Source organism: Pleurodeles waltl, chromosome 1_2 (assembly GCF_031143425.1).
Source record: "Pleurodeles waltl isolate 20211129_DDA chromosome 1_2, aPleWal1.hap1.20221129, whole genome shotgun sequence".
In the NCBI taxonomy this organism is placed as follows: domain Eukaryota; kingdom Metazoa; phylum Chordata; class Amphibia; order Caudata; family Salamandridae; genus Pleurodeles; species Pleurodeles waltl.
The window spans coordinates 1144024845-1144044513 of record NC_090437.1 but is presented as its reverse complement, the minus strand read 5'-3'; positions in this window follow the sequence as shown (position 1 = coordinate 1144044513).

Below are 19669 nucleotides of genomic sequence, written 5' to 3'. Positions count from 1 at the left end.
TAGAGCTGTGTGACATAGGTATGTTGACATTACTATTTCAAACACATTTTGTCACTGTAATTGCTAATACACTATTTCAAAATCACAGACAGACTCCAGATCATTTTGTGCTGTAGGTGTGTTTATTTCAATGCAAAATATTGGAGGGGGAAGTTAAATGGTGAGGGGTGATGGCGGAGGAGTGTCCATGGCAGAGTCCAGTCTATTAGACTCACAGGTGCATTGCCCATATGGGCATAGGAAGTGGAGTTTAATTATGGACAGGGTGACAAAGTGGGACAGTAGGTCACAATCAGGGTGGTCTCATTTCTTGGCTGGGGTCTTGGCATCGTTCTCTGTCTTGTTCCTGGATCTCAGGGATCATTTGTGGGGTAGTTCTCCCTCTGCAGGGGGTGGGGTGCTGGTGTGGTGGTCCTGTGGCGGGGCGTCCTGTCCACTAGCGCCGGTGAGGTGGTGGGCAGTTCATCGTCCATGCTAGTGTCAGGGGCCCCTTGTTGTGCCACAGTGTCCCTCCTGGTGTTGAGTATTTCCTTCAGCACCCCTACGATGGTGCCCAGGGTGGAGCTGATGGTTCTGAGTTCCTCCCTGAAGCCCAAATACTGTTCCTCCTGCATGCGCTGGGTCTTCTGAAACTTGGCCAGTACCGTTGCCATCGTCTCCTGGGAGTGGTGGTATGCTCTCATGATGGAGGAGAGGGGCTCGTGGAGAGTGGGTTTCCTTGGCCTGTCTGCCCCCTGTCGCACGGCAGCCCTCCCAGTTCCCCTGTGTTCCTGGGCCTCCGTCCCCTGGACCATGTGCCCACTGCCACTGCCCCCAGGTCCCTGTTGTTGTTGGGGTGGAGGGTTATCCTGGGTTCCCTGTAGTGGTGGACACACAGCTTATTGATGTGTCCTGGGGACGGAGGTATGGGCCCGCTGGGTGGGTGCTGCGCTGGTGTTTCCAGAGGAGGCAAGGTCTGTGGTGGCCTCTGCCTGTGTGAGGGGAACCGACTGTCCAGAGGTCCCCGATGATCCGGGCTGGTCATCTAGATCTAGTTGGACAGAGCTGCTGTCATCACTGTGGGCCTCTTCTGTGGGTGGAGTGGACATGTCTGGACCCTCCTGTCTGGTGACGTTGGGTAGGGGTCCTGCAGGGGTGGAAAGGCATGATTATTGCATCTGTGTGTGCCATGGTGTGCAATGGGTGGGTGACCGTGTACCCCAGTGCTGGCATTCCTGTGTGGAAGCTTGTGTGATGATGGTTTAGGGGGGTGTATGGGTATGCGCAGTGTGCATGCTTTAGTGATATGTGTCCATGCTTTGTTGTTGCATGCAGGGCTTGGTTTTGGGATTGATGGTTTCTGATATTGGGACATTTGTGAGGAGTTGGTGTGATGGGGGTGAGGGTGAGGATGGGGGTATGTTATAGCATGCAGGTAGGGTGGGGGATATATTAGTAAAGCTTTGACTTACCAGAGTCCATTCCTCCAGCTACTCCTGCGAGGCCCTCAGGATGCCGAATCGCCAAGACCTGCTCCTCCCATGTTGTTAGTTGTGGGGGAGGAGGTGGGGGTCCGCCAACAGTCCGCTGAACCGCCAGGTGGGGTCTTGAGACCACGGAACGCACCTTCCCCCGTAGGTCGTTCCACCTTTTCCTGATGTCCTCCCGATTTCTTGGGTGCTATCCCACTGCGTTGACCCTGTCCACTATTCTTCGCCCTAGCTCCATCTTCCTTGCAATTGAGGTGTGCTGCACCTGTGATCCGAATAGCTGTGGTTATACCCAGACGATTTCCTCCACCATGACCCTGAGCTCCTCTTCCGAGAACCTGGGGTGTCTTTGCCGTGCCTTGGGGTGGTGTAGGTGATGTGTGGGGTGGAGTGTGTGGTGATAAGTGTGGTGATATGTAGTGGTGTGTTGTGTGAGGTGCATGGAAGTTGTGTGGGTGATGGTGTTATGTGCCTGTGGATGCTGTTGTACTTGCTGGTGGTGTCTCTCTCTGGCCTTCTTTCTGTATTTTTTGTCGTGGGGGTTTGTGGGTGATGTGGGTGTGTGTTTTATATTGTAATGGGTGTGTGGGAGTGGTGTGTGTATGTGTCTCAGGTGTGTGTATTTTGAATCGTCCAATGTGGCTGTGTTTTGTAGGAGTGTGTGTATTTTGGGCGCGGCGGTGTGTACCGCCAATGGAATACCGCAATTGAAAGACCGCTGTGTGGATTCGTGTGTCGTGATAGTGTGGGCGTATTCCTATTGGCGTGACGGTGGAGGCTTTTGTTATCGCCAGTTTATCACTGACCTTTGGTGTGGTGGACTTGTATGGGTGTCTGAATTTTGGCGGATTCCGAGATGTGGGTCATAATAGCTGTGGCGGAATTCCGCGGCGGTGTGTTGGCGGTCTTCTGCACGGCGGTAAGTGGCTTTTACCGCCAATGTTGTAATGAGGGCCTTAGTTTTTTTTTTTATATTTTACGAGTGAATTCACGGATCCAAATGCTTTTTTGCCCTGGGGGCGTCCCTTTGGGACCCCACCACCAGAGCTAAGGGGTCAGGTTGTCTGTACCCTCACCCAATCAGATCTCAGCACCAGATCATTAGGGGTTGCAAATCTTTCGCGTACCTAGATACACAAATTTGTTTTCCCCTTAATTTCTCAAAAACAAAAAAGCACTCTTTCTGGACCAGGACCTACCCTTCTGCCAAATTTAGTGTAATTCCGTCCAGTAGTTTTTGCGCTATCACTATTCAAAATCCCCATTGAAAAATGAATGGCGAAAACGTGTTTTGGGATCCCCCTTTTTTCTCAGTCCCCCTGGATGAAACTTTCCAGGCTGTAGCTGATAGAACTGGCTAATTATTTTGGGAAGGTTCATGAAGATTCGTCAAGCGGTGCCAAAGATATAGGCAAGTAAAAAAACACCTTTTGTATAGAAATATGATCCTACCTTTAACTACCTACTGGCGACCGCCACTAGGTAATATATATATTTCTTATATATACACACACACACGCACATACACACAAACACACACACACATACACTGTGGACTGAAATTTCCAGAATACCTCTAAAATGGCAAATTTGACAATGGAACATTAACCTATAAATTTAGAAAAGGAAGAAAATACTATGCACCATGATTAAGGGCCTCACTATGGGTTTGGCGGTCCCACGACCGCCAAGGCAGCGGTGGCAGTACAATCACCTTCAGGTTGGCGGTCTGACCATTACAAGTCACGTGGGCCTATGGAGCAAAGCACAAAGCCAGGCATCACAGACCGCATTGGTCACAAGGCTGCACCAGTAGGCCGTCAAAGCCTGTGTTTCCGCAGGACATATTACGAGGTTGCACACCGCCAATATGACTGTGGCAGTCCAACCACCACCTCTCAGAAGGCAGAAATGGACAGTATAAAGGGAGACATTCATCTGCAAGCAGCCTCACCTATCTGTTGCCCATTGCACATGTAATGCCGGTGTTTACGATCCTTGAAGGTGCATGAAACCAAAGCCGCCGTGGACGCCACAAACCGTAAGTACACATACCTACCTGTATCATAAACCCTAAAAACTGATTGTAGCACCATCATCCAAATCGTATGGGGGGCACGCCATGGGCACCAAGTACATGTCACATCCCGTACACAGTCCGAAACGTATATCAAGGCAGAAACATTCACAGTCACAATACGCCCCCTTTGGGCAGCTCACTCACACTGCACTGCAACACTACACAAAACACATGGCCACACATCTCTAGTACAGGGACAGTGAAAGATACACAACATTCACCAACACACATCAACAACACTCAAACATCGTACATACAAATACAACTCACACACTTACATCCTACACAGGCCAGGGACTGTCGTCACATACAACACACATGTATCAATGAGGAATGGAACACAAACAACACCACCATTAAACAGCCCTACAATGGACACACAGATTACACACATCACAGCGCAATGGAAGGATAATGGCATGCACAATACACAGAGAGGCAAATAGACGAAGGGCACTATGCACACAATACTTGCACAATTGGGATGGGGACACCAGGAACAGTCAGGGAAGGAGGCTGTATGGGGCACACATCACCTTGTAACTGCCCATAAAACAAAATATGTACATGAAATGGCCCTACATGTGTCTCAGGGACAAACAGTACTAGACACAAATGTCATGCCCATCTGCACAATGTGGAAATGCAAGTCAACACAGCACATACAACTCCAACTGCATGGGACACACTTCTACAATAACTAGCTGCAGAGACACACCTAAATGGATACAAATGCACAGTCAAATGCAAACAAAGCTAGCACGACTGAACTCACTCCACATCTGCCGTAACAAAACTCAAGCTAACACACATCAGATTAATACATAAGCCATATCAGGGGACAAGTCCAACACCATAAATGCTCACACTAGACATGAAATATATTCACCATAACAAACGACCTAATGCCATGATACCACCTTTACATTCACACACACATACACATACAATCAACATATACCCTCCTCTTGGAGGACAGAATCACTGCCCACAACGTCACATATTGCAAACAACAATAAATAGAGCAACAAGCTGGGTGAAACACACATAACTGTAGGCACACGTCTAACACCATAAATGCTCACACTGGACAATACAAGATGAAATACTCACCATTGTAAACACCACATAATGCCATGACACCACGATTGCATTTACATACACATACATACAATATATACTCTCCTCTTGGGTGACAGCAGTACTGCCCACGATGTCATATACTGAAAACAACAGCAAATGGAGCAGTAAGCAGGCTGAAACACACACAACTGAAGACACAAAACACAAGTCAATCAGGAACAACATACAGATAGAAAATGAATTGAAGAACAAATGTATACCCAGAAGAAAATTGTATGGGTTTATTAGGTATGAAATATGAAAGTCCAAAGACCATTGGCCAGTCCAGATGAGTTTGCCCCAAAGTAGCACAGTGTTTGCCAAACTTGACTCCCAACTGCCATTGAACCACCACAGGGAGGGGCATCAAAGGGGCAGGCAGGCATCCCAGGGACTATCTGGGTGGTGGTGGTGGGGGGTCGTACTTGGGAGAGGGGAGTTTGGGCTTTGGCTTGTGAGGGGCGGTCTTCTTCTTGGGAGGGGTGGCCTGGGGAGAGGTACGGGTGCTTGCAGGGGGACAAGGGAGGCCTTGGAGGTGGAAGAGACAGCCTGGGAGCCGAGTAAGTGCCTCTTGGGAGTGGGACAGGGGATGGGATTAACAGGGGTAATATCAAGGTCTAACATAAAATGTTTTTTAGAGACATGGGAATAGTCATAAGAAGGGGGTTGGTATTTCAAGGTTGAGGGGGTGGTTGTATGCTGTGTAGGCGTGGATGTCATAGGTGCATGATTATTGGAGGTATGCTTGTGTATGGTGGCTGTCTGTTGGTTGGGTGAGTGTGGTCATTTGCATGTCTTGGGGTAGGAGGTGGAGGTGCTGGGAAATGCAGTGGTGGGTGGGTGTATGGCTGCTGGGGTGGTGACTGCAGGTATGGTGGATGTGGTGGATGTGGTGGATGTCTGTGTGTCTGCAGATGTGGTATCTGCAGGTGTGGTGCTTGTGGTGGATGCATGGGAGTCTGCTAAGGTGGTATGGGTTTGATGAGTGTGGTGGGTGTGGTGCCTGTGGGTATGCTGGCTGTAGTGTATGTAATGCTGGGGGTGGCAGGGGTGTCAAGGGAAGTTGTGACTGTAGCTGTGTCTGTGGGTGGATGCTTGTGGGTGTGCCCATGTGTTTTGTGCTGCTTCTGTTTGTGTGTGCTCAGTTTGTCTGTTGAGGTGGATAGCTGTGGACTAGTCTGTGTGCTTTGGGTATGTAGGGGAAAGGGGGCTTTGGAGTGGGAAGAGGAAAGTGGAGGGTGGATTGAAGGTGAGGGGTGACTGGCTACCATCAGTGAGGAGTCAGAGCCTGGAAAAATCTCTGTAGGCCAAGCATTGCACCATGAATGCCTTGCAGTAATGCATTGGTTTGCTGGAGTTAGGTCGCCAATCCCTGGATGACATTCACATTGGCTGAGTCAGCAACAGAGATACTTCTCAGTAAGTCAATAGACACCTCACTGAGGGCAGCAGGAGTAACAGGGGAAGAGGTGCCTGTAGCGAAGAAGACACTAGGGTGAGCGGATATGGCCAACTAAGTGGGGAGCAACAGGGAGAGCACTGTTGGAACAGGAGGTGGCGGAAAAGGATGATACTGGAGGATTCCGGGATGGGTCCACCACCATTAGGGCATGCCCACTGGAGGAATAATCCAATGATGATGAGGCGAATGTCAGGTCTCCCCCGTGGCACTTTCCTAACCCTCCGCACCACTTGGTCCTTCTGTGTCAGTTGTGTCTTGACCCAAAGTCCTGTGGCCAGATGCTTCCCTACTCAGCTGTGCCCTGTCTCCTTCACTTGCCCGTGCTGATGCCGCAAAGACAAAGGGAAATAGGGTTATCACATGTCCATGAACACACTTGAACAACAGACCCAGCAACAAATTGCACCTAAGTGGCCCATACATGCGCCATACAATATGCAGGCATACCATCTGAACTGTCAGCAGTTGCCCACAGGAAAAGCAGGATCTCAGAAAACTACAATTGTATGGCTCCAGTTGTGCAATCGCAATAACCAGTCAACAAGTAGGAGACCTCATCATCCACAACACGTTGCCCCATGGAGAAGATCCCAGTTACCTGTTTGAATACTCTGTATGCCAATGCCCACTGCATTCCCACAGATCCCACAGAAGGGCATGCCCAAATTGCACAAATTGATTTGTCACGTACATAATGACCCTACATTAATAAATGATGTACCAAAATTTTGCCATGTTGAGCAATAGCCTGGACAAGGTGACATGGAAATACCCATGTCACACTGGAAACATATCGACAATTTACACTTCACCAAGTGATATTTCTCCCAATAGGGTCAAGGAGGTAGTATCAATGTCATACAGATAGGCCACAAATACTGCATTGAAATGAACAATGTAGACATCATGTCCAATATGTCAGGGAGAGATGTCCCCAAAATACACCACACAACAAATGAGCAATCCACAGGCTAATCACCACTAATGGCTGGCACCCCTTACAATGATATAATATATCAATAGAAGCCATTACTCCTTTGCATGTTGGAGAGACACAGAAGTTGCAAGGACCTGTGGAAGGCCCACAACATGCTGCCCAATGGGAAGCTACATCACGGTCCCCATCTTGGTTATGGAGATGTCTGTCTCTGGATGAATGCCTGTATCCAAATAAACATGTCTAAAACAGTACTGCAAGTCACTCCATGATACATGTCAACAGTCAGGGCACATACCTTAACCTTTTTCACAAGTGCAGTGCAAGTGCATATGTCCACCTGAGCCCACATAAAGCTCACAGAAAAGCGCATTTTGTCTCTAAACTCTAGGCCTACCTGTCATGTCACTCATTGCTATTGCAGTTGTACATGCCAAATGACATGCTATGATGCATGAGGGAATGTGTCAGCCAATAAACATTGGTGACACACTCCTGTATGTGTGTATGTCGTACAACATGAAATGTAGGCCCATTGTAAATTTACTATACCACACACAGTTTGCCATGCACAAATATGTGAAGGAATTCAAACATCATCCTATTAACATACGTAGACTATGCATGAAACTGCAGATAACAAATGTTTTCTTAAGAGAAAGGGACACATGCTAACATGTAGGCACAAGGGATATTAGCAAAAGTAATGGCATATAATTCATGTCAATTGACATTCCCTACTTACTAAGGGAAATTAGTGATTGTTAGCTGTATACAAAGAAGAATATAAGCACTGCCACATGTCTGTTGGACACATTCACATCACAGACTGCAGTAAGGCACCTCCACACATCACTCACTGCAAAAAACAAACTTCTGGGTGGCAGATACCAACATATACATTTACAAAGACACATGGTTGAGGACAGTGATCCATCACCTTCTTTGGCCTAGAACACTGAGGAGTAGTGGTCTGTTGCAAAGAAAATACACACACTACAACAAAAAACAGTATATAATTGATAACTGTACACAGCCATATGTGGTCCTTTCAGAGCAAGTAGTGTGAAGATTCCACACAGTTTTGTCCTAGGTCCTGGGTCCAGTGGGCAAGGCACAACAGTACAAACAACATGACATGTTAACACAAACAATTTCTCCTCTACTGTGTGACACATGGCTCATCCCTAAGAGTCAGGGGGAGCAATCAGAACCTCACTCAATCCCTTGGCAAAGGGACAGGCAGGAATATGCCCTGCACTCACCCCCTTGTGGCTGCTGTGCTGCCCTCAAACACCTATCAAGCTCTGGATAGGCCACCTCCAGAATGTGGGCCATTAAGACGATCATGGTCTGATGGGCATCCCACCCATGTTGGGAGGTCAGCCACAGCTGGGCCTCCATGATCTTCCAGGCCCAGTGTCTAAGGCAATTCAACCTTTTTCTGCAGTGGGCGCTCATCTGGGGGTGGACCGCCAGGGTCCACACCTTCTTGGAAATGGATCTCCATATCCCTTTCTTTGTGATGGGCATTGACCTGCATGGATGCAAAACATGAATCAAGAGGTCACGATCACAAGTTTCATCACAAATGGTTCAGTCACATACATGTCAGTTACATCAAGTTAGAAGTTTCCCATTTTGTCAATACTTCCCAAGTGTGACACACACAAACCAATAAGTACAGGGACATGACAACAGAGATACATTTCCCAATCTGCAGACCAACTCACCACCCTGCTCAGGATACAATGTCTATGCAGGCTGACATCTTGTGGGACATGCCTTATCAAACTGACAGAGATGTGAGCCACTATGAGACACCTCACACCTCTGTGGCTTCTGCAAGATAGACTCCTTAGGCATTGATGGGCCAACACATTCACTCTGTGAGAATCACTCACATTCAGGCTACTGGCTGAGTACAAACTTAAACATCACACATGGGTAACAATGAAGGTAATGGCATAGTGGGTAGAGAGAGTGTCTACCCTGTCCATGTGTGGACACGTGGCCTAACAAATGCAGGCTCAGGCGACTTCAGGGGGTGGGGTTCTGTATTATGTATCTGTACCACAGAACAAGATTTTGGACATATGTGTCCATCCTACAGAGATGGCATCCAACAAAGGCATGCATTGACCAATTTCTGCTGTGTGACCAAGTTACTGCATCACATATCATGGGCTCCAAGGAATCAACATACTATCTGCATTGTGGAAATGTCAGTTATGCAATGAGCATGCACACGACAAATATGACCTGTATGAAGGTGGTAACAGGGCTGTGGGAGTAAGGGACCTGTCAGTAGTCAGAGACACACATTGACAAAGATGCTAAGTGGACATCTTTTATAAATCAGTAAGCCAACCCTGTACTCATTCTCAATATGATTAAGGGAATTAGTCATTCCAGACAACATACTACAACCGAGCCTCATATTGGCCAAATTACAGGAACTACTGTGTACATGGAGTGGGCACAGTGCTCAGTGGCATAGCCACAGTGACTCCATCCCAGCCTAAACTATGACCCACACTGTGACAGGCTCTGGTCTTTGCAGGCTGAGCAGACAGAACCTACATGACACTACATTTCCATCACCTCCATGCATAACAGTACATCATGGAGCAAATTGGCATATGTGCAAACCTGGAGGGCAGAGAGTTTATGACATGCCTTGCCAACAACAGTCTAGCAAAGGCAGATGTGCAAAGAAATCTCTGTGGCAACATACACATAGATCACACTACTCACAAATGACACACACAAGATGCACACTCAGCTCATGCTGCCATGCACATACATGTTATCTCACATATATACAACATTCATGAGGAAAGAGATGTCAGTGGATGTCTGCAATGTCACCTCCCCTAGTTATGTGCACCCAGTACAAGGTTGATCAGGGAACACAATGAACAAACACACACCACAATGTGAATGAACTCAACATGTGGCATTGGCCACCAATACATGCACATTGACTCTCCTATTGATGCCACACAGACCGTACATACAGGTACCTGAGTATTCCATCTGACACACATGGGCACATATTATTCTGTGAGGAGGGAAATGATGAAGAACTACAGAGAAAACTGTGCATATAAGGCACTTACCTGCTCCTCTGGTGCACCATACAGCTGCTCATACTGGGGTAGGACCTTAGTCACCAACCTCCCCAACTCCTCTGGTGAGAAGAAAGGGGCTCTATCACCTACTGGATGTGGCATGATTGGTCTCAGAGGTGGTACACAGCAGCTCGGTAGTGGAGGTGTTGCTGGCAGCATTGTCAGGACTCAAGTGAGGGATGTTGCACAACATGGTAGTCACGTCCCACACATAAGTGGTCGTCACTGCCAGCGGACATAGCCATTGGCCTGTGACCACAACTGGCAACAACATGAGCCTATGGCTGTTTCAGCCATGGTTGCAACCACCTACCGCCATGATGACTTCATCCGACGGTCGCGGGCGGTTCCTAATGTCCAGTTGAGTAGGTCAGACAGATGCCATTTTTGTGGCAGGAAATGCGGGATTGGGTTATTAACATTGTGTCACACCTCCGAAATTTTGTATTTTAAAAAAATGGTGCTCAACTTGTCATGTAGGTCCTACTACTCAAACATCATTGTTATATGCTGCAGGGCACAGATGGCATATTCCGGTGGGGCACAGTCAACCCCGTCAAATGCCATTTGTGTGCTCAGGACATCCAGTCACACCCGAGTGACATTTGTGATGCATTTTTTGGATTTAGGTCCAGATACATGATGTGTACACATGTGTGGCAATCCAAGGGGGTAACATGTGACTGTTGTGTCATTAGCAGCTGTGATGTGTGCTGTTTGCCATGTCCATCCCTTCTAAATAGTCTTCTCACATGTTAACCTTGACACACATCTTGTATGTTGCTGTGGAAACAATGACTATTGTCAGGACTCATTTCCTGTCACATGTAGGTACCAGGGCAGAAGGAGGATGCAACAACCACTGGTCTACCGTCCACTGCCAAACCTTCAGGCCATGGAAGAAAGACATATCATCCTCCTGTATCATATGAATCAGCAAACAATAGTGAATCTAGTTCGTCAGTTGAAGCCAGATCTGATGCCAGCTATTAGACATCCAAACAGCATATCATCCATTGTACAAGTCCTATCAGTGTTGCACATCTGTTCGTCCAACATACAGTGGTTCAAACTGGTGGTATGTCCCAACCTATGTTCAGTATGGTGTTGAGGGATGTCCTATCTGCATTGTTGAAACACCTGGACAGCTACATACAGTTTCCCAGACATTGGGATTTAGCCCATGTGAAGGCTAACTTTTATGCTTTTGCATGTATCCCAGATGTGGTTGGGGCTTTTGATGGCACACATGCTGGCTTGGTCCAACCCCATGCCAATGAACAGGATACCACAACCAAAAGAACTTCCATTCCATCAATGTCCAAATTGTATGTTTTCTGGGTTTAGTCCATGATGTGTCAGGAAAACTATTGCCAATATTGTTAAGTTCTTCCCTCTGCAAAAATGATTCCCCTTTTCCTTGTACCCACGTTGGTTGCAGCGGCGTCCTCACTCTTGGTGGCTCTTGCGGAGGCTGTGCTTAGAACTAGCTTCTTCAGGTTTAACTGCCACTCAAGATGGTGGCCGCAAATCCTTGTGAGGTCAGCGCTCTAGTGTTTCTACCTTAGTCTCGTGCTGAAGCTTCCCTCCAGCTGTTTCACTCTGGGAGCTGTGCACTTCAACTGTCATCCTGAGGCGAATGAGCATTGTTCGTGAGGTGCTTCGTTTCATAGAGAATTCTTCCAGTTTTGAGTAATTAATTCTTATTGTTATGTGTGCACACCAGCTACTTTTTCCCTTCTGGAGAAGCTGAAGTTCTTCCTTCTTCCAACAACTGGCTATCGGCTTTCTGAGGAGAATTTGTTTTGGCTTAACAGCACTTCAAGCAACTGCAGTAAGGAATTCTTTTGTATGATTTCCAGACTTGCCAACATATATATTTACATATATATTCAAAAACTCTTCGCCTTGCAGACTTGTCAGTCTTAGAGACACACCTCAGTGCTCAGACAAATTCCTAGAGACTGTGATTGAGAAAACTGAACCTTGAGAAGGAGTTTTTGTTTCCTGTAAAAGACATTAGCATATTGTTTATTTGTGAACCTTTGAACTGTTCTCCAGAGAACCTTGCATACCTCATGACTCCTGGAGAAAAGAAGATATTAAGTTAACATTGTTCTCTTAGAGAGAGGCTAGTCTCTCAAAAGATCCAGGTGAGGAGAACAATAGAATTGGGTGAATGTGAATGGCTGAACAGTTGAATGCGCGGTAGGAATGTACTTATTTATGCTCTTATCAACCGACTGCAGGTCCTTCCTTTTAAAAAATCCCAATAAGAAGAAAGGTGCAGGTTACAGAAGCACCCACTGAATATCCTATCTTCAAGTGGGAAACACAGGCTGGAACTGTATCTGGAGGCGGTCTCTCTTTTTTTATTCCCATTCCCCTTTCCCCCTAGCGGATGCACGGCTCAGATAATCAGTAAAGTCTGTGCACGCATCTGTTGGAGGGAGTTGGGTAAAAGGCATCTGCTCCTGTGGTAGTTTGATTTCATGGGTAATCTCCTGACATGATGCCTTCACTCTGCAGAACAGCAGGATCCACCAGCTGATGTAACAACTACACCCAGAGAGGGCCTGGCTGGTTGGTAAGTCACATCTGTCCTGTTTGTGTGTGTGCGATGTCCGGTGAGGATTTTCTGATAAGAGGGTCTTTTTGTTGCAAGTATCTCCCATTCATTAACAGAAGACTCAGCATATCCAAATCGTCCTTGGTTGTTGATGTTGCTGATGAATCTAACTACACCAGAAGAAGTTTGCTTCAATCAGACCCAAGTAAGAACACAACATATTGTGGAGCAGGCTTTTGGGCTCCTGAAGGCCAGATTTAGTTGTCTGGACCACACTGGTAGAGCCCTCCTCTGCTCACCTGGGGAAGTGTGTAAGATCACTGTGGCCTACTGCATGCTCCACAACCTTGCCCTTAGGAGAAACATCCTTTAAATGCAAGAGAAGGAGCAGCCTGCAGCGCCAACAGGTAAGCCACCTGAAATGAGTAGTGAGGATGACGGTGGTGAAAAGGAAGAAGCTAACTTGCAGATCGATCATATCAATAACTACTTTTCTTGAGTGGATATCATGTGATGTAATGACGGTGACTGTACGAAGTGGAGTGTGGAGTTGATTGTTTTGGCATAACACTGGAGAGTTTATGCTCAGCAATATTCAGCTAAAGGGTGATTAAAGAGTTAGCCTCTGACATATCCCTACCTTGATGTAATTGCTTTATTTTGGTCAGTCTCACTACAATGTAACTTCATTTCCAGATGCTTGCTATGTCATTTGTGTAATAGGTATGTTTTCAAATCTATGCTCCTTGTTTTGTCTTTGTACATGTACCTTTGCGCTGACATCCTCATGAGGCCATTTCAGAGTTGACATTAGCAGGGATCTGATGCTGTTCTGACATCGGAAGTGAACATGGATTGTTCAAGGTAATGTGGGTCACAGATTTGGGGTGTATGTGCCCGGTGCCAAGCCAGCTTGGACAGTGTGTGGGTGGAAGGACTGAAGTGCACATTGTACTAGTGTGCTGTGGTGGGGACATTGCATCGTGTGTGATCTTCTGGCCATGGAATCTGTTGTCAGCACATACAAGCCAGCCATTCACCCTTCATATAGGCTAAACACTCTTCTTGTATGACCTGTATGTAGTTGTAGGTATGTTTCATCACTGCAGGCCACAGTGGCTGTGTCACAACACTGACATATGTTTGTATCATTCCACCAAATGCATGGTCATTGGATTATGATGGACCTTTGATTAGGGACTATTGTACTGCCCTCTGTCTGTATCTTGGGGTATGTGATGTTGGATTACTTGGTTTTGGTATGTGATAAGGCACAAGCTGGTGACGCCATTCACTTCTCTTTTTGCCTAGTCTACAGGACAATGTCTGACAAGGCCCTTCCTTCTGTGGTCTGGTGACAGTACCTCTGTATATCTACCTGACACAATGGGCCCTATTTTGAGTTTGGTTAACAGGAAAGCCTGTCCACCAAACTCCTGACATAGTGGCTGCCGGCTACACGGCGACCATCCTTGCCAATGTTATAAAGACTTTCCTGCTAGGTCAGCAAGTGGAAACCTGAGTTTCTGCCTGCTGGAGCTAGCTAGAAGCAGGTTCCAGCATTGTCTCTGGCTCGTAATCGAGCCACCGGCAATGCTATAGCCTGCAGGGTGCACCAGAAGCAGACAGTGAACATTGCGAGGATGCTGGCCAGGGGGGCCCCTGCACTGCCCATGCCAAGTACATGGGCAGTGCAAGGGCCTCCCTGGCCCCCCTGCAGCCATTCACTGCCACCCTTTCCATGGCAGTGCTACCGCCATGAAACCACTGGATCGTAATCCCCATTGCAGTGCTGCCCCGGTAGATTAGGACTACCACCAACCTCCAGACCACCGAGATCTGTGATCCTGGAGGAGCTGGCGGTTACCTGGAGACCTAACCGCCAGGGTTGTAGTATGGCGTTGGACCGCCTCTTTGGCAGCGCTCCGATCGCCACCACAAGTCTGGCGGTCTAGTGACTGCCAGACTCCTAATGAGGCCTAATATGAGTCAGCCATTCTTGGCTATGACAGTCCAAAAATTTCAACAGCCTATGTGCTGTATAGTGAAATACAATGTTTGGTGTGACAAGATACTTGGAGCAATCTGTTAGTGTGTGTGTTGATTGTAATCCTTAGCAGGACATTACCTGTGTCACATCCCTCCTTGCATTAGTATCTTGTGTCTTCATCATTTGCTTCACATGGGCTTACATCTCTACATAGCAACAATTGAAACAGAAGGAAGCAGACAGAAACGTTATTTATTTATTGTGAATTTGTGCATAGAATAAAAATAAGGGACATGACGGAACAGAATTGTGAAGGCTTCAGTCATGTTGGATGAAATCATTGTAGTTGATGTCACAGCATTGTAAGTTGAAAATCTAGTGTACTCCTCCCATAGGAAATGGAAAGTGGTTGAAGGACAGTCAAGAGAGTGAACATGTGGCACAGCCAGGAGTTCCTTTTGGAAGAGATCATTTGCTAGCAGTGGTCAGTTTCTGGCCATCTGCACCTCCTGAATTCTTAGCTGGACATCTCCGCTTGTTGCTATAGAGGCAAGGGTGCCGACTTCTTCCCCTGACAGGCCCTCCCTTCCAGTGGCTGGCACCGATGAAGAAGGGCCTGGTGTTGCTACACCAAAGGAAGGGGTAGAGTGTTGCTGATGATCCCTGATCAGGGTACTGCAAATGTTCCTCAACACCCCTGGAGGCCAGGTTGGTTTTGGTGGCGTCCCACTGTTGAAGCATATCCCTGTGGATGTCCCTTTGCAGCTGCTTGATCTCCCAGAGTTCGGTGTCTACGTGGCCCATCACACCTTGGAACTCCTGATAAACCCCCAAGTCTTGGCTGATGGAGTCCTTGCCAGGAGAATCTCCAGTGGCCTCACCCCAGTGGCCCACAACATCCCTCCCACTCACCCTACCTCACTGGCCTGTGCCCTTGCCACAGGCTGCCCCCTACTACTGGTTCCAGGACCATCATTGTCCGAGGTTTTGTTCTGCGACTTAGGTTCCTGGACTTGAGGGCATGAGATGGTTGTCACTGTTCTAGGGACACAGGTTGGGGCGAATGACTGCTTGTGAGGTTGAGGCAACTGGGCAAGGAGGTCTTGAAGTGAGACTTACTATAGGGGTCTGACCAGGTTGTCCAGATGGGGCAGAACCATCCACCACGTCCAAATGTCCAAGAGTGTTGTCATCACTGAGGGCTTCATCCAGGGTGAGAGTGGCAGTCTTTTCTGTGTCCTCTGTGTGGCCAGTGGCAGCTCGACCTGTTGATGTAAAAGATACAATGTTTCTGGTGGTATTGTGACATCTATCTCCAAAAGTGACATTTTGCAAAGCCGTATACATAGTTGGTTTGCAGGTGATCCTATTGTGACAGGTACTGATGGTAATGGCTGATTGAGCAGACATTTGTGAATCGTGCCATTTCCATTAAAGTCCAGAAGCTGCTCAATTTAACAGTTAATTTGCACTTGGGAGGATGGGCAGAGATTTACATCTTGCTAGCAATGCAGGCAAAACGGTGGCTGGGTAGAATGTGGCTTTGTTCACTTTGAGGCCTAGTTAAAAGTTATGTAGGCTGACCCAGGAGTTTGTTGTTCATGTGTTGGAGTCATCATGTGGTCAGTAGATTGTGAATGTGTCTGCAGCCAATACCATTCTGGTGATGCATCTTGAGGCCTTCTTGATCATTTGTGTTGCACACTGTATGAGCTGTCCTTCCTGTCCTCAATAGTTTAATCTTGGCTTAGCAGTGCAAGATAGAACTAGGTGGCCAGCCACATCTCTGAGTTGACTATGATCTGTATCTTTGCCCCCCCACAGGTGAGTTAACATGATTTGAGAGTAATCAGGGTAGGATGCTTTGACAAGTGACCACTGTTTTGCTATTTGGAGTCACTTGAAATGTGCCTCCTGGGAGATGCATTCAGGTCACTCCCCTAGCTCCCGACACTAGGCAAATGTGATTCTCCCAGGTGAGTAAACGTCCTTTGAGAGTTCATTAACCAGTGCAATGGGGCAAGTGTACACTGGGCTGGTGATTGTATTTAGCACAATTGGGCCCATTGGTCTTGACATTCAGGTCACTCCGGCTAGTTCCCAACACTCGACAAATGTGATCCTCCCAGGTGAGCACACTTCTTTTGTGATTTCTCAAACATGAGTTTTTGGAGAAGAGGATTCTGGACTAGTGTTTGGAGTGACAGTAAGTGAGCCTCTTGCAAGTTTCAGTCATAGAACACCATGTACTACACACACTGTACACATGGTATCCTCCCAGGTGAGTACACTTCAATAGAGAGTTGAAACACAAAGGTCTTTTGAGGGGGGAACACCAGTCTGGTGTTTGGAGTTGGAAGAACAGTGCCTACTATGAGTTGTAGTCCTGTCCCTCTCACTACTCCCTAATACTTAGCAAATGTCATCCCCCAGGTAAATAAGCTTCATTTGGGAATTGACAAACAGTGCTCTTTGGAAAAGAGAACACTGTGCTTGTGTATGTAGTTACAGATACAGGCCCAGCTGTGAGTTTCCTTCATTTCACTCACTCTAGTACCCACTCTTGAACAATGTTGTCCACCTATTGCGCACACTCCACTTGAGAGTTCAGCAACAGATGTATTTGAGCAAGTGAGCACTGTTTGGGGTTTGGAGTTACAGAAACAGTGATTGATGGGAGTTCTAGTCATGTCAGTCCCTACACTACAGAGACTATACAAATGTTATCATCCCAGGTGAGTCCACTTCAATTGAGTGTTGGCAAACAAGGGTATTTGGAGAAGAGGACACTGGGCCGGCTGAGTGGAGTAACAGTAATAGAGTCTCCTGGCCTTAGCAGTCATGTCAGTCCTTTTACTACACACAGTATACAAATGTTATATTCCCAGGTGAGTCCACTTCAATTTGGAGTTGACAAACAAAGGTTTTTGGTGAAGAGGACACTTGGCTGGCTGAGTTGACTAACAGTAACAGTGCTTGGTGGTAGTTGAAGTCATGTTAGTCCCTGTACTACACACAGTATACAAATGATATCCTCCCAGGAGAGTACACTTCAATTGGGAGTTGACAAACAAGGGTATTTGGAGAAGAGGACACTGGGCTGGTGAGTGGAGTGGCAGTGAAGATGGCACAAGGTGAGCAGTGAGCATGGATGGCTTCACATTTTGGTGACATTTTTATTGTTGTGACTTACTAGACTCCACTCCCCCATTTATTCCTAACAAGCCCTTGGGATGCAGGATGGCCAAGACCTTCTCCCTGCAGGGATGGAGTTGTAATGGGAGAGTGGGAGTGCCCCCACCAGTCTTATTTTCCTGCAGCAGGTGCCTGGAGACCAGGGAACGTACCTTGCCCTTGAGGTTGTTCAACCTCTTCCTGATGTCCTCCCTTGTGCGCATGGTGAGGCCTACAGCCTTCACTCTGTTGACGATCCTGTCCCACATTTCTATTTTCCTACTGAGAGTAGTGTGCTGGACTTGGGCTCCGAACAATTGTGGCTTTACTCTTATGATTTCATCCACTATGACTCTTAAGACTTCATCAGTGAAACGGGGATTTTTAATGCGTGCCATGGTGGTAAAAAAATAAAACATGTATTACGGTGTCAGTGACTTACTACAGTGGGATTGTGTCAAAGGGTGTGAATGGACAAAAGTGAGTATAGGGTGTTGTATAGGATGGTGAAAAGAAGAAAATGGTGCCTAGTATCTGTCCAGTGTGGGGAAAAAGTCACTCCGTCCTGCTATGTCTTGCTTTGAAAATGCAGAGGATTGTAGTGTGTTAATGGGTGTTTTTCATAGTGTATTTGCAGGTGTGTCAAGTGTGGCAATGTGTGTCAGCTGTGTTGTTTTCCAATCCATCCAATGTGCTGTTGTGTATTACTTTTCTGACCGTGGACCACCATGGTTCAGACCGCCATTGGCTGACCACATGGCTGCCCGTCACTGAGACTTTGCACTTGTAATATGGTCAGTGGTTGGTCGTGGGGCTGTCGGTGCTAAAGTTCAAACTGCCTATTTTCAGGCCTTTTTTGGTTTGTGGTCGGCTGTCCTGTCTGTGTAACTCGTAATATAGCAGTCTGGGAGACCACCAACATGGAGGTTTTTTTGGGACCGCCAACATGGTGGTCTGACGGTCAGACCGCCAAACTCATAATGAGGACCCAAGACTTCTTATTGAGACGCGTTGATGTGTTGTGTAATGTGGATGCCAAAAAATACGAAATGACTTGTGAATTGGAAGTCTCTGGGAGTGCAGTATTGTTTTTGATTATAAAAATATTGATGAGTGGTCAATCTTCTTTCGCTTGCACCAACAGTAAGAATGCATTGCCTTCTATGACCAAGTGGGTGTGTGTGTATATGTATGTGTATATATATATATATATATATATATATATATATATATATATATATATATATATATATATATGCGAAATGAGACTCAGCACAATCATATGAATATTTAGAAGGGGAAAAAAGTTTTCCCTAAAATGTCTTAGAGTTGTTGTGCAGCGTCCTATCAAAGCATAAATCCATCAATCACGTTCTCCTTTTGCATGATAGGTTTTTATTGATTCAGTCCATATATTACTCCATAGACAGTGTGATTAGGAATAGCAGGCTTTGATATGACGCTGCACAAGCACTCTAAGACATTTTAGGGAAAACATTTTTCCCCTTCTATATATTCATATAATTGTGCTGAGTCTCATTTTGCAGTTGTAGCACCATTTGTTTCATGATGAAGAATTAGGGGGTTGGTCCTTCAGACTCCTGCACTTTCATTGACTATAGTAATAATCATATAATTTTTATACTATTTTAGGAAGAGGTGCGGCGATCTTGCTTCAGCCCTTGAATTTTTGCATAGAAATATATATATATATAAATATATATATAAAACA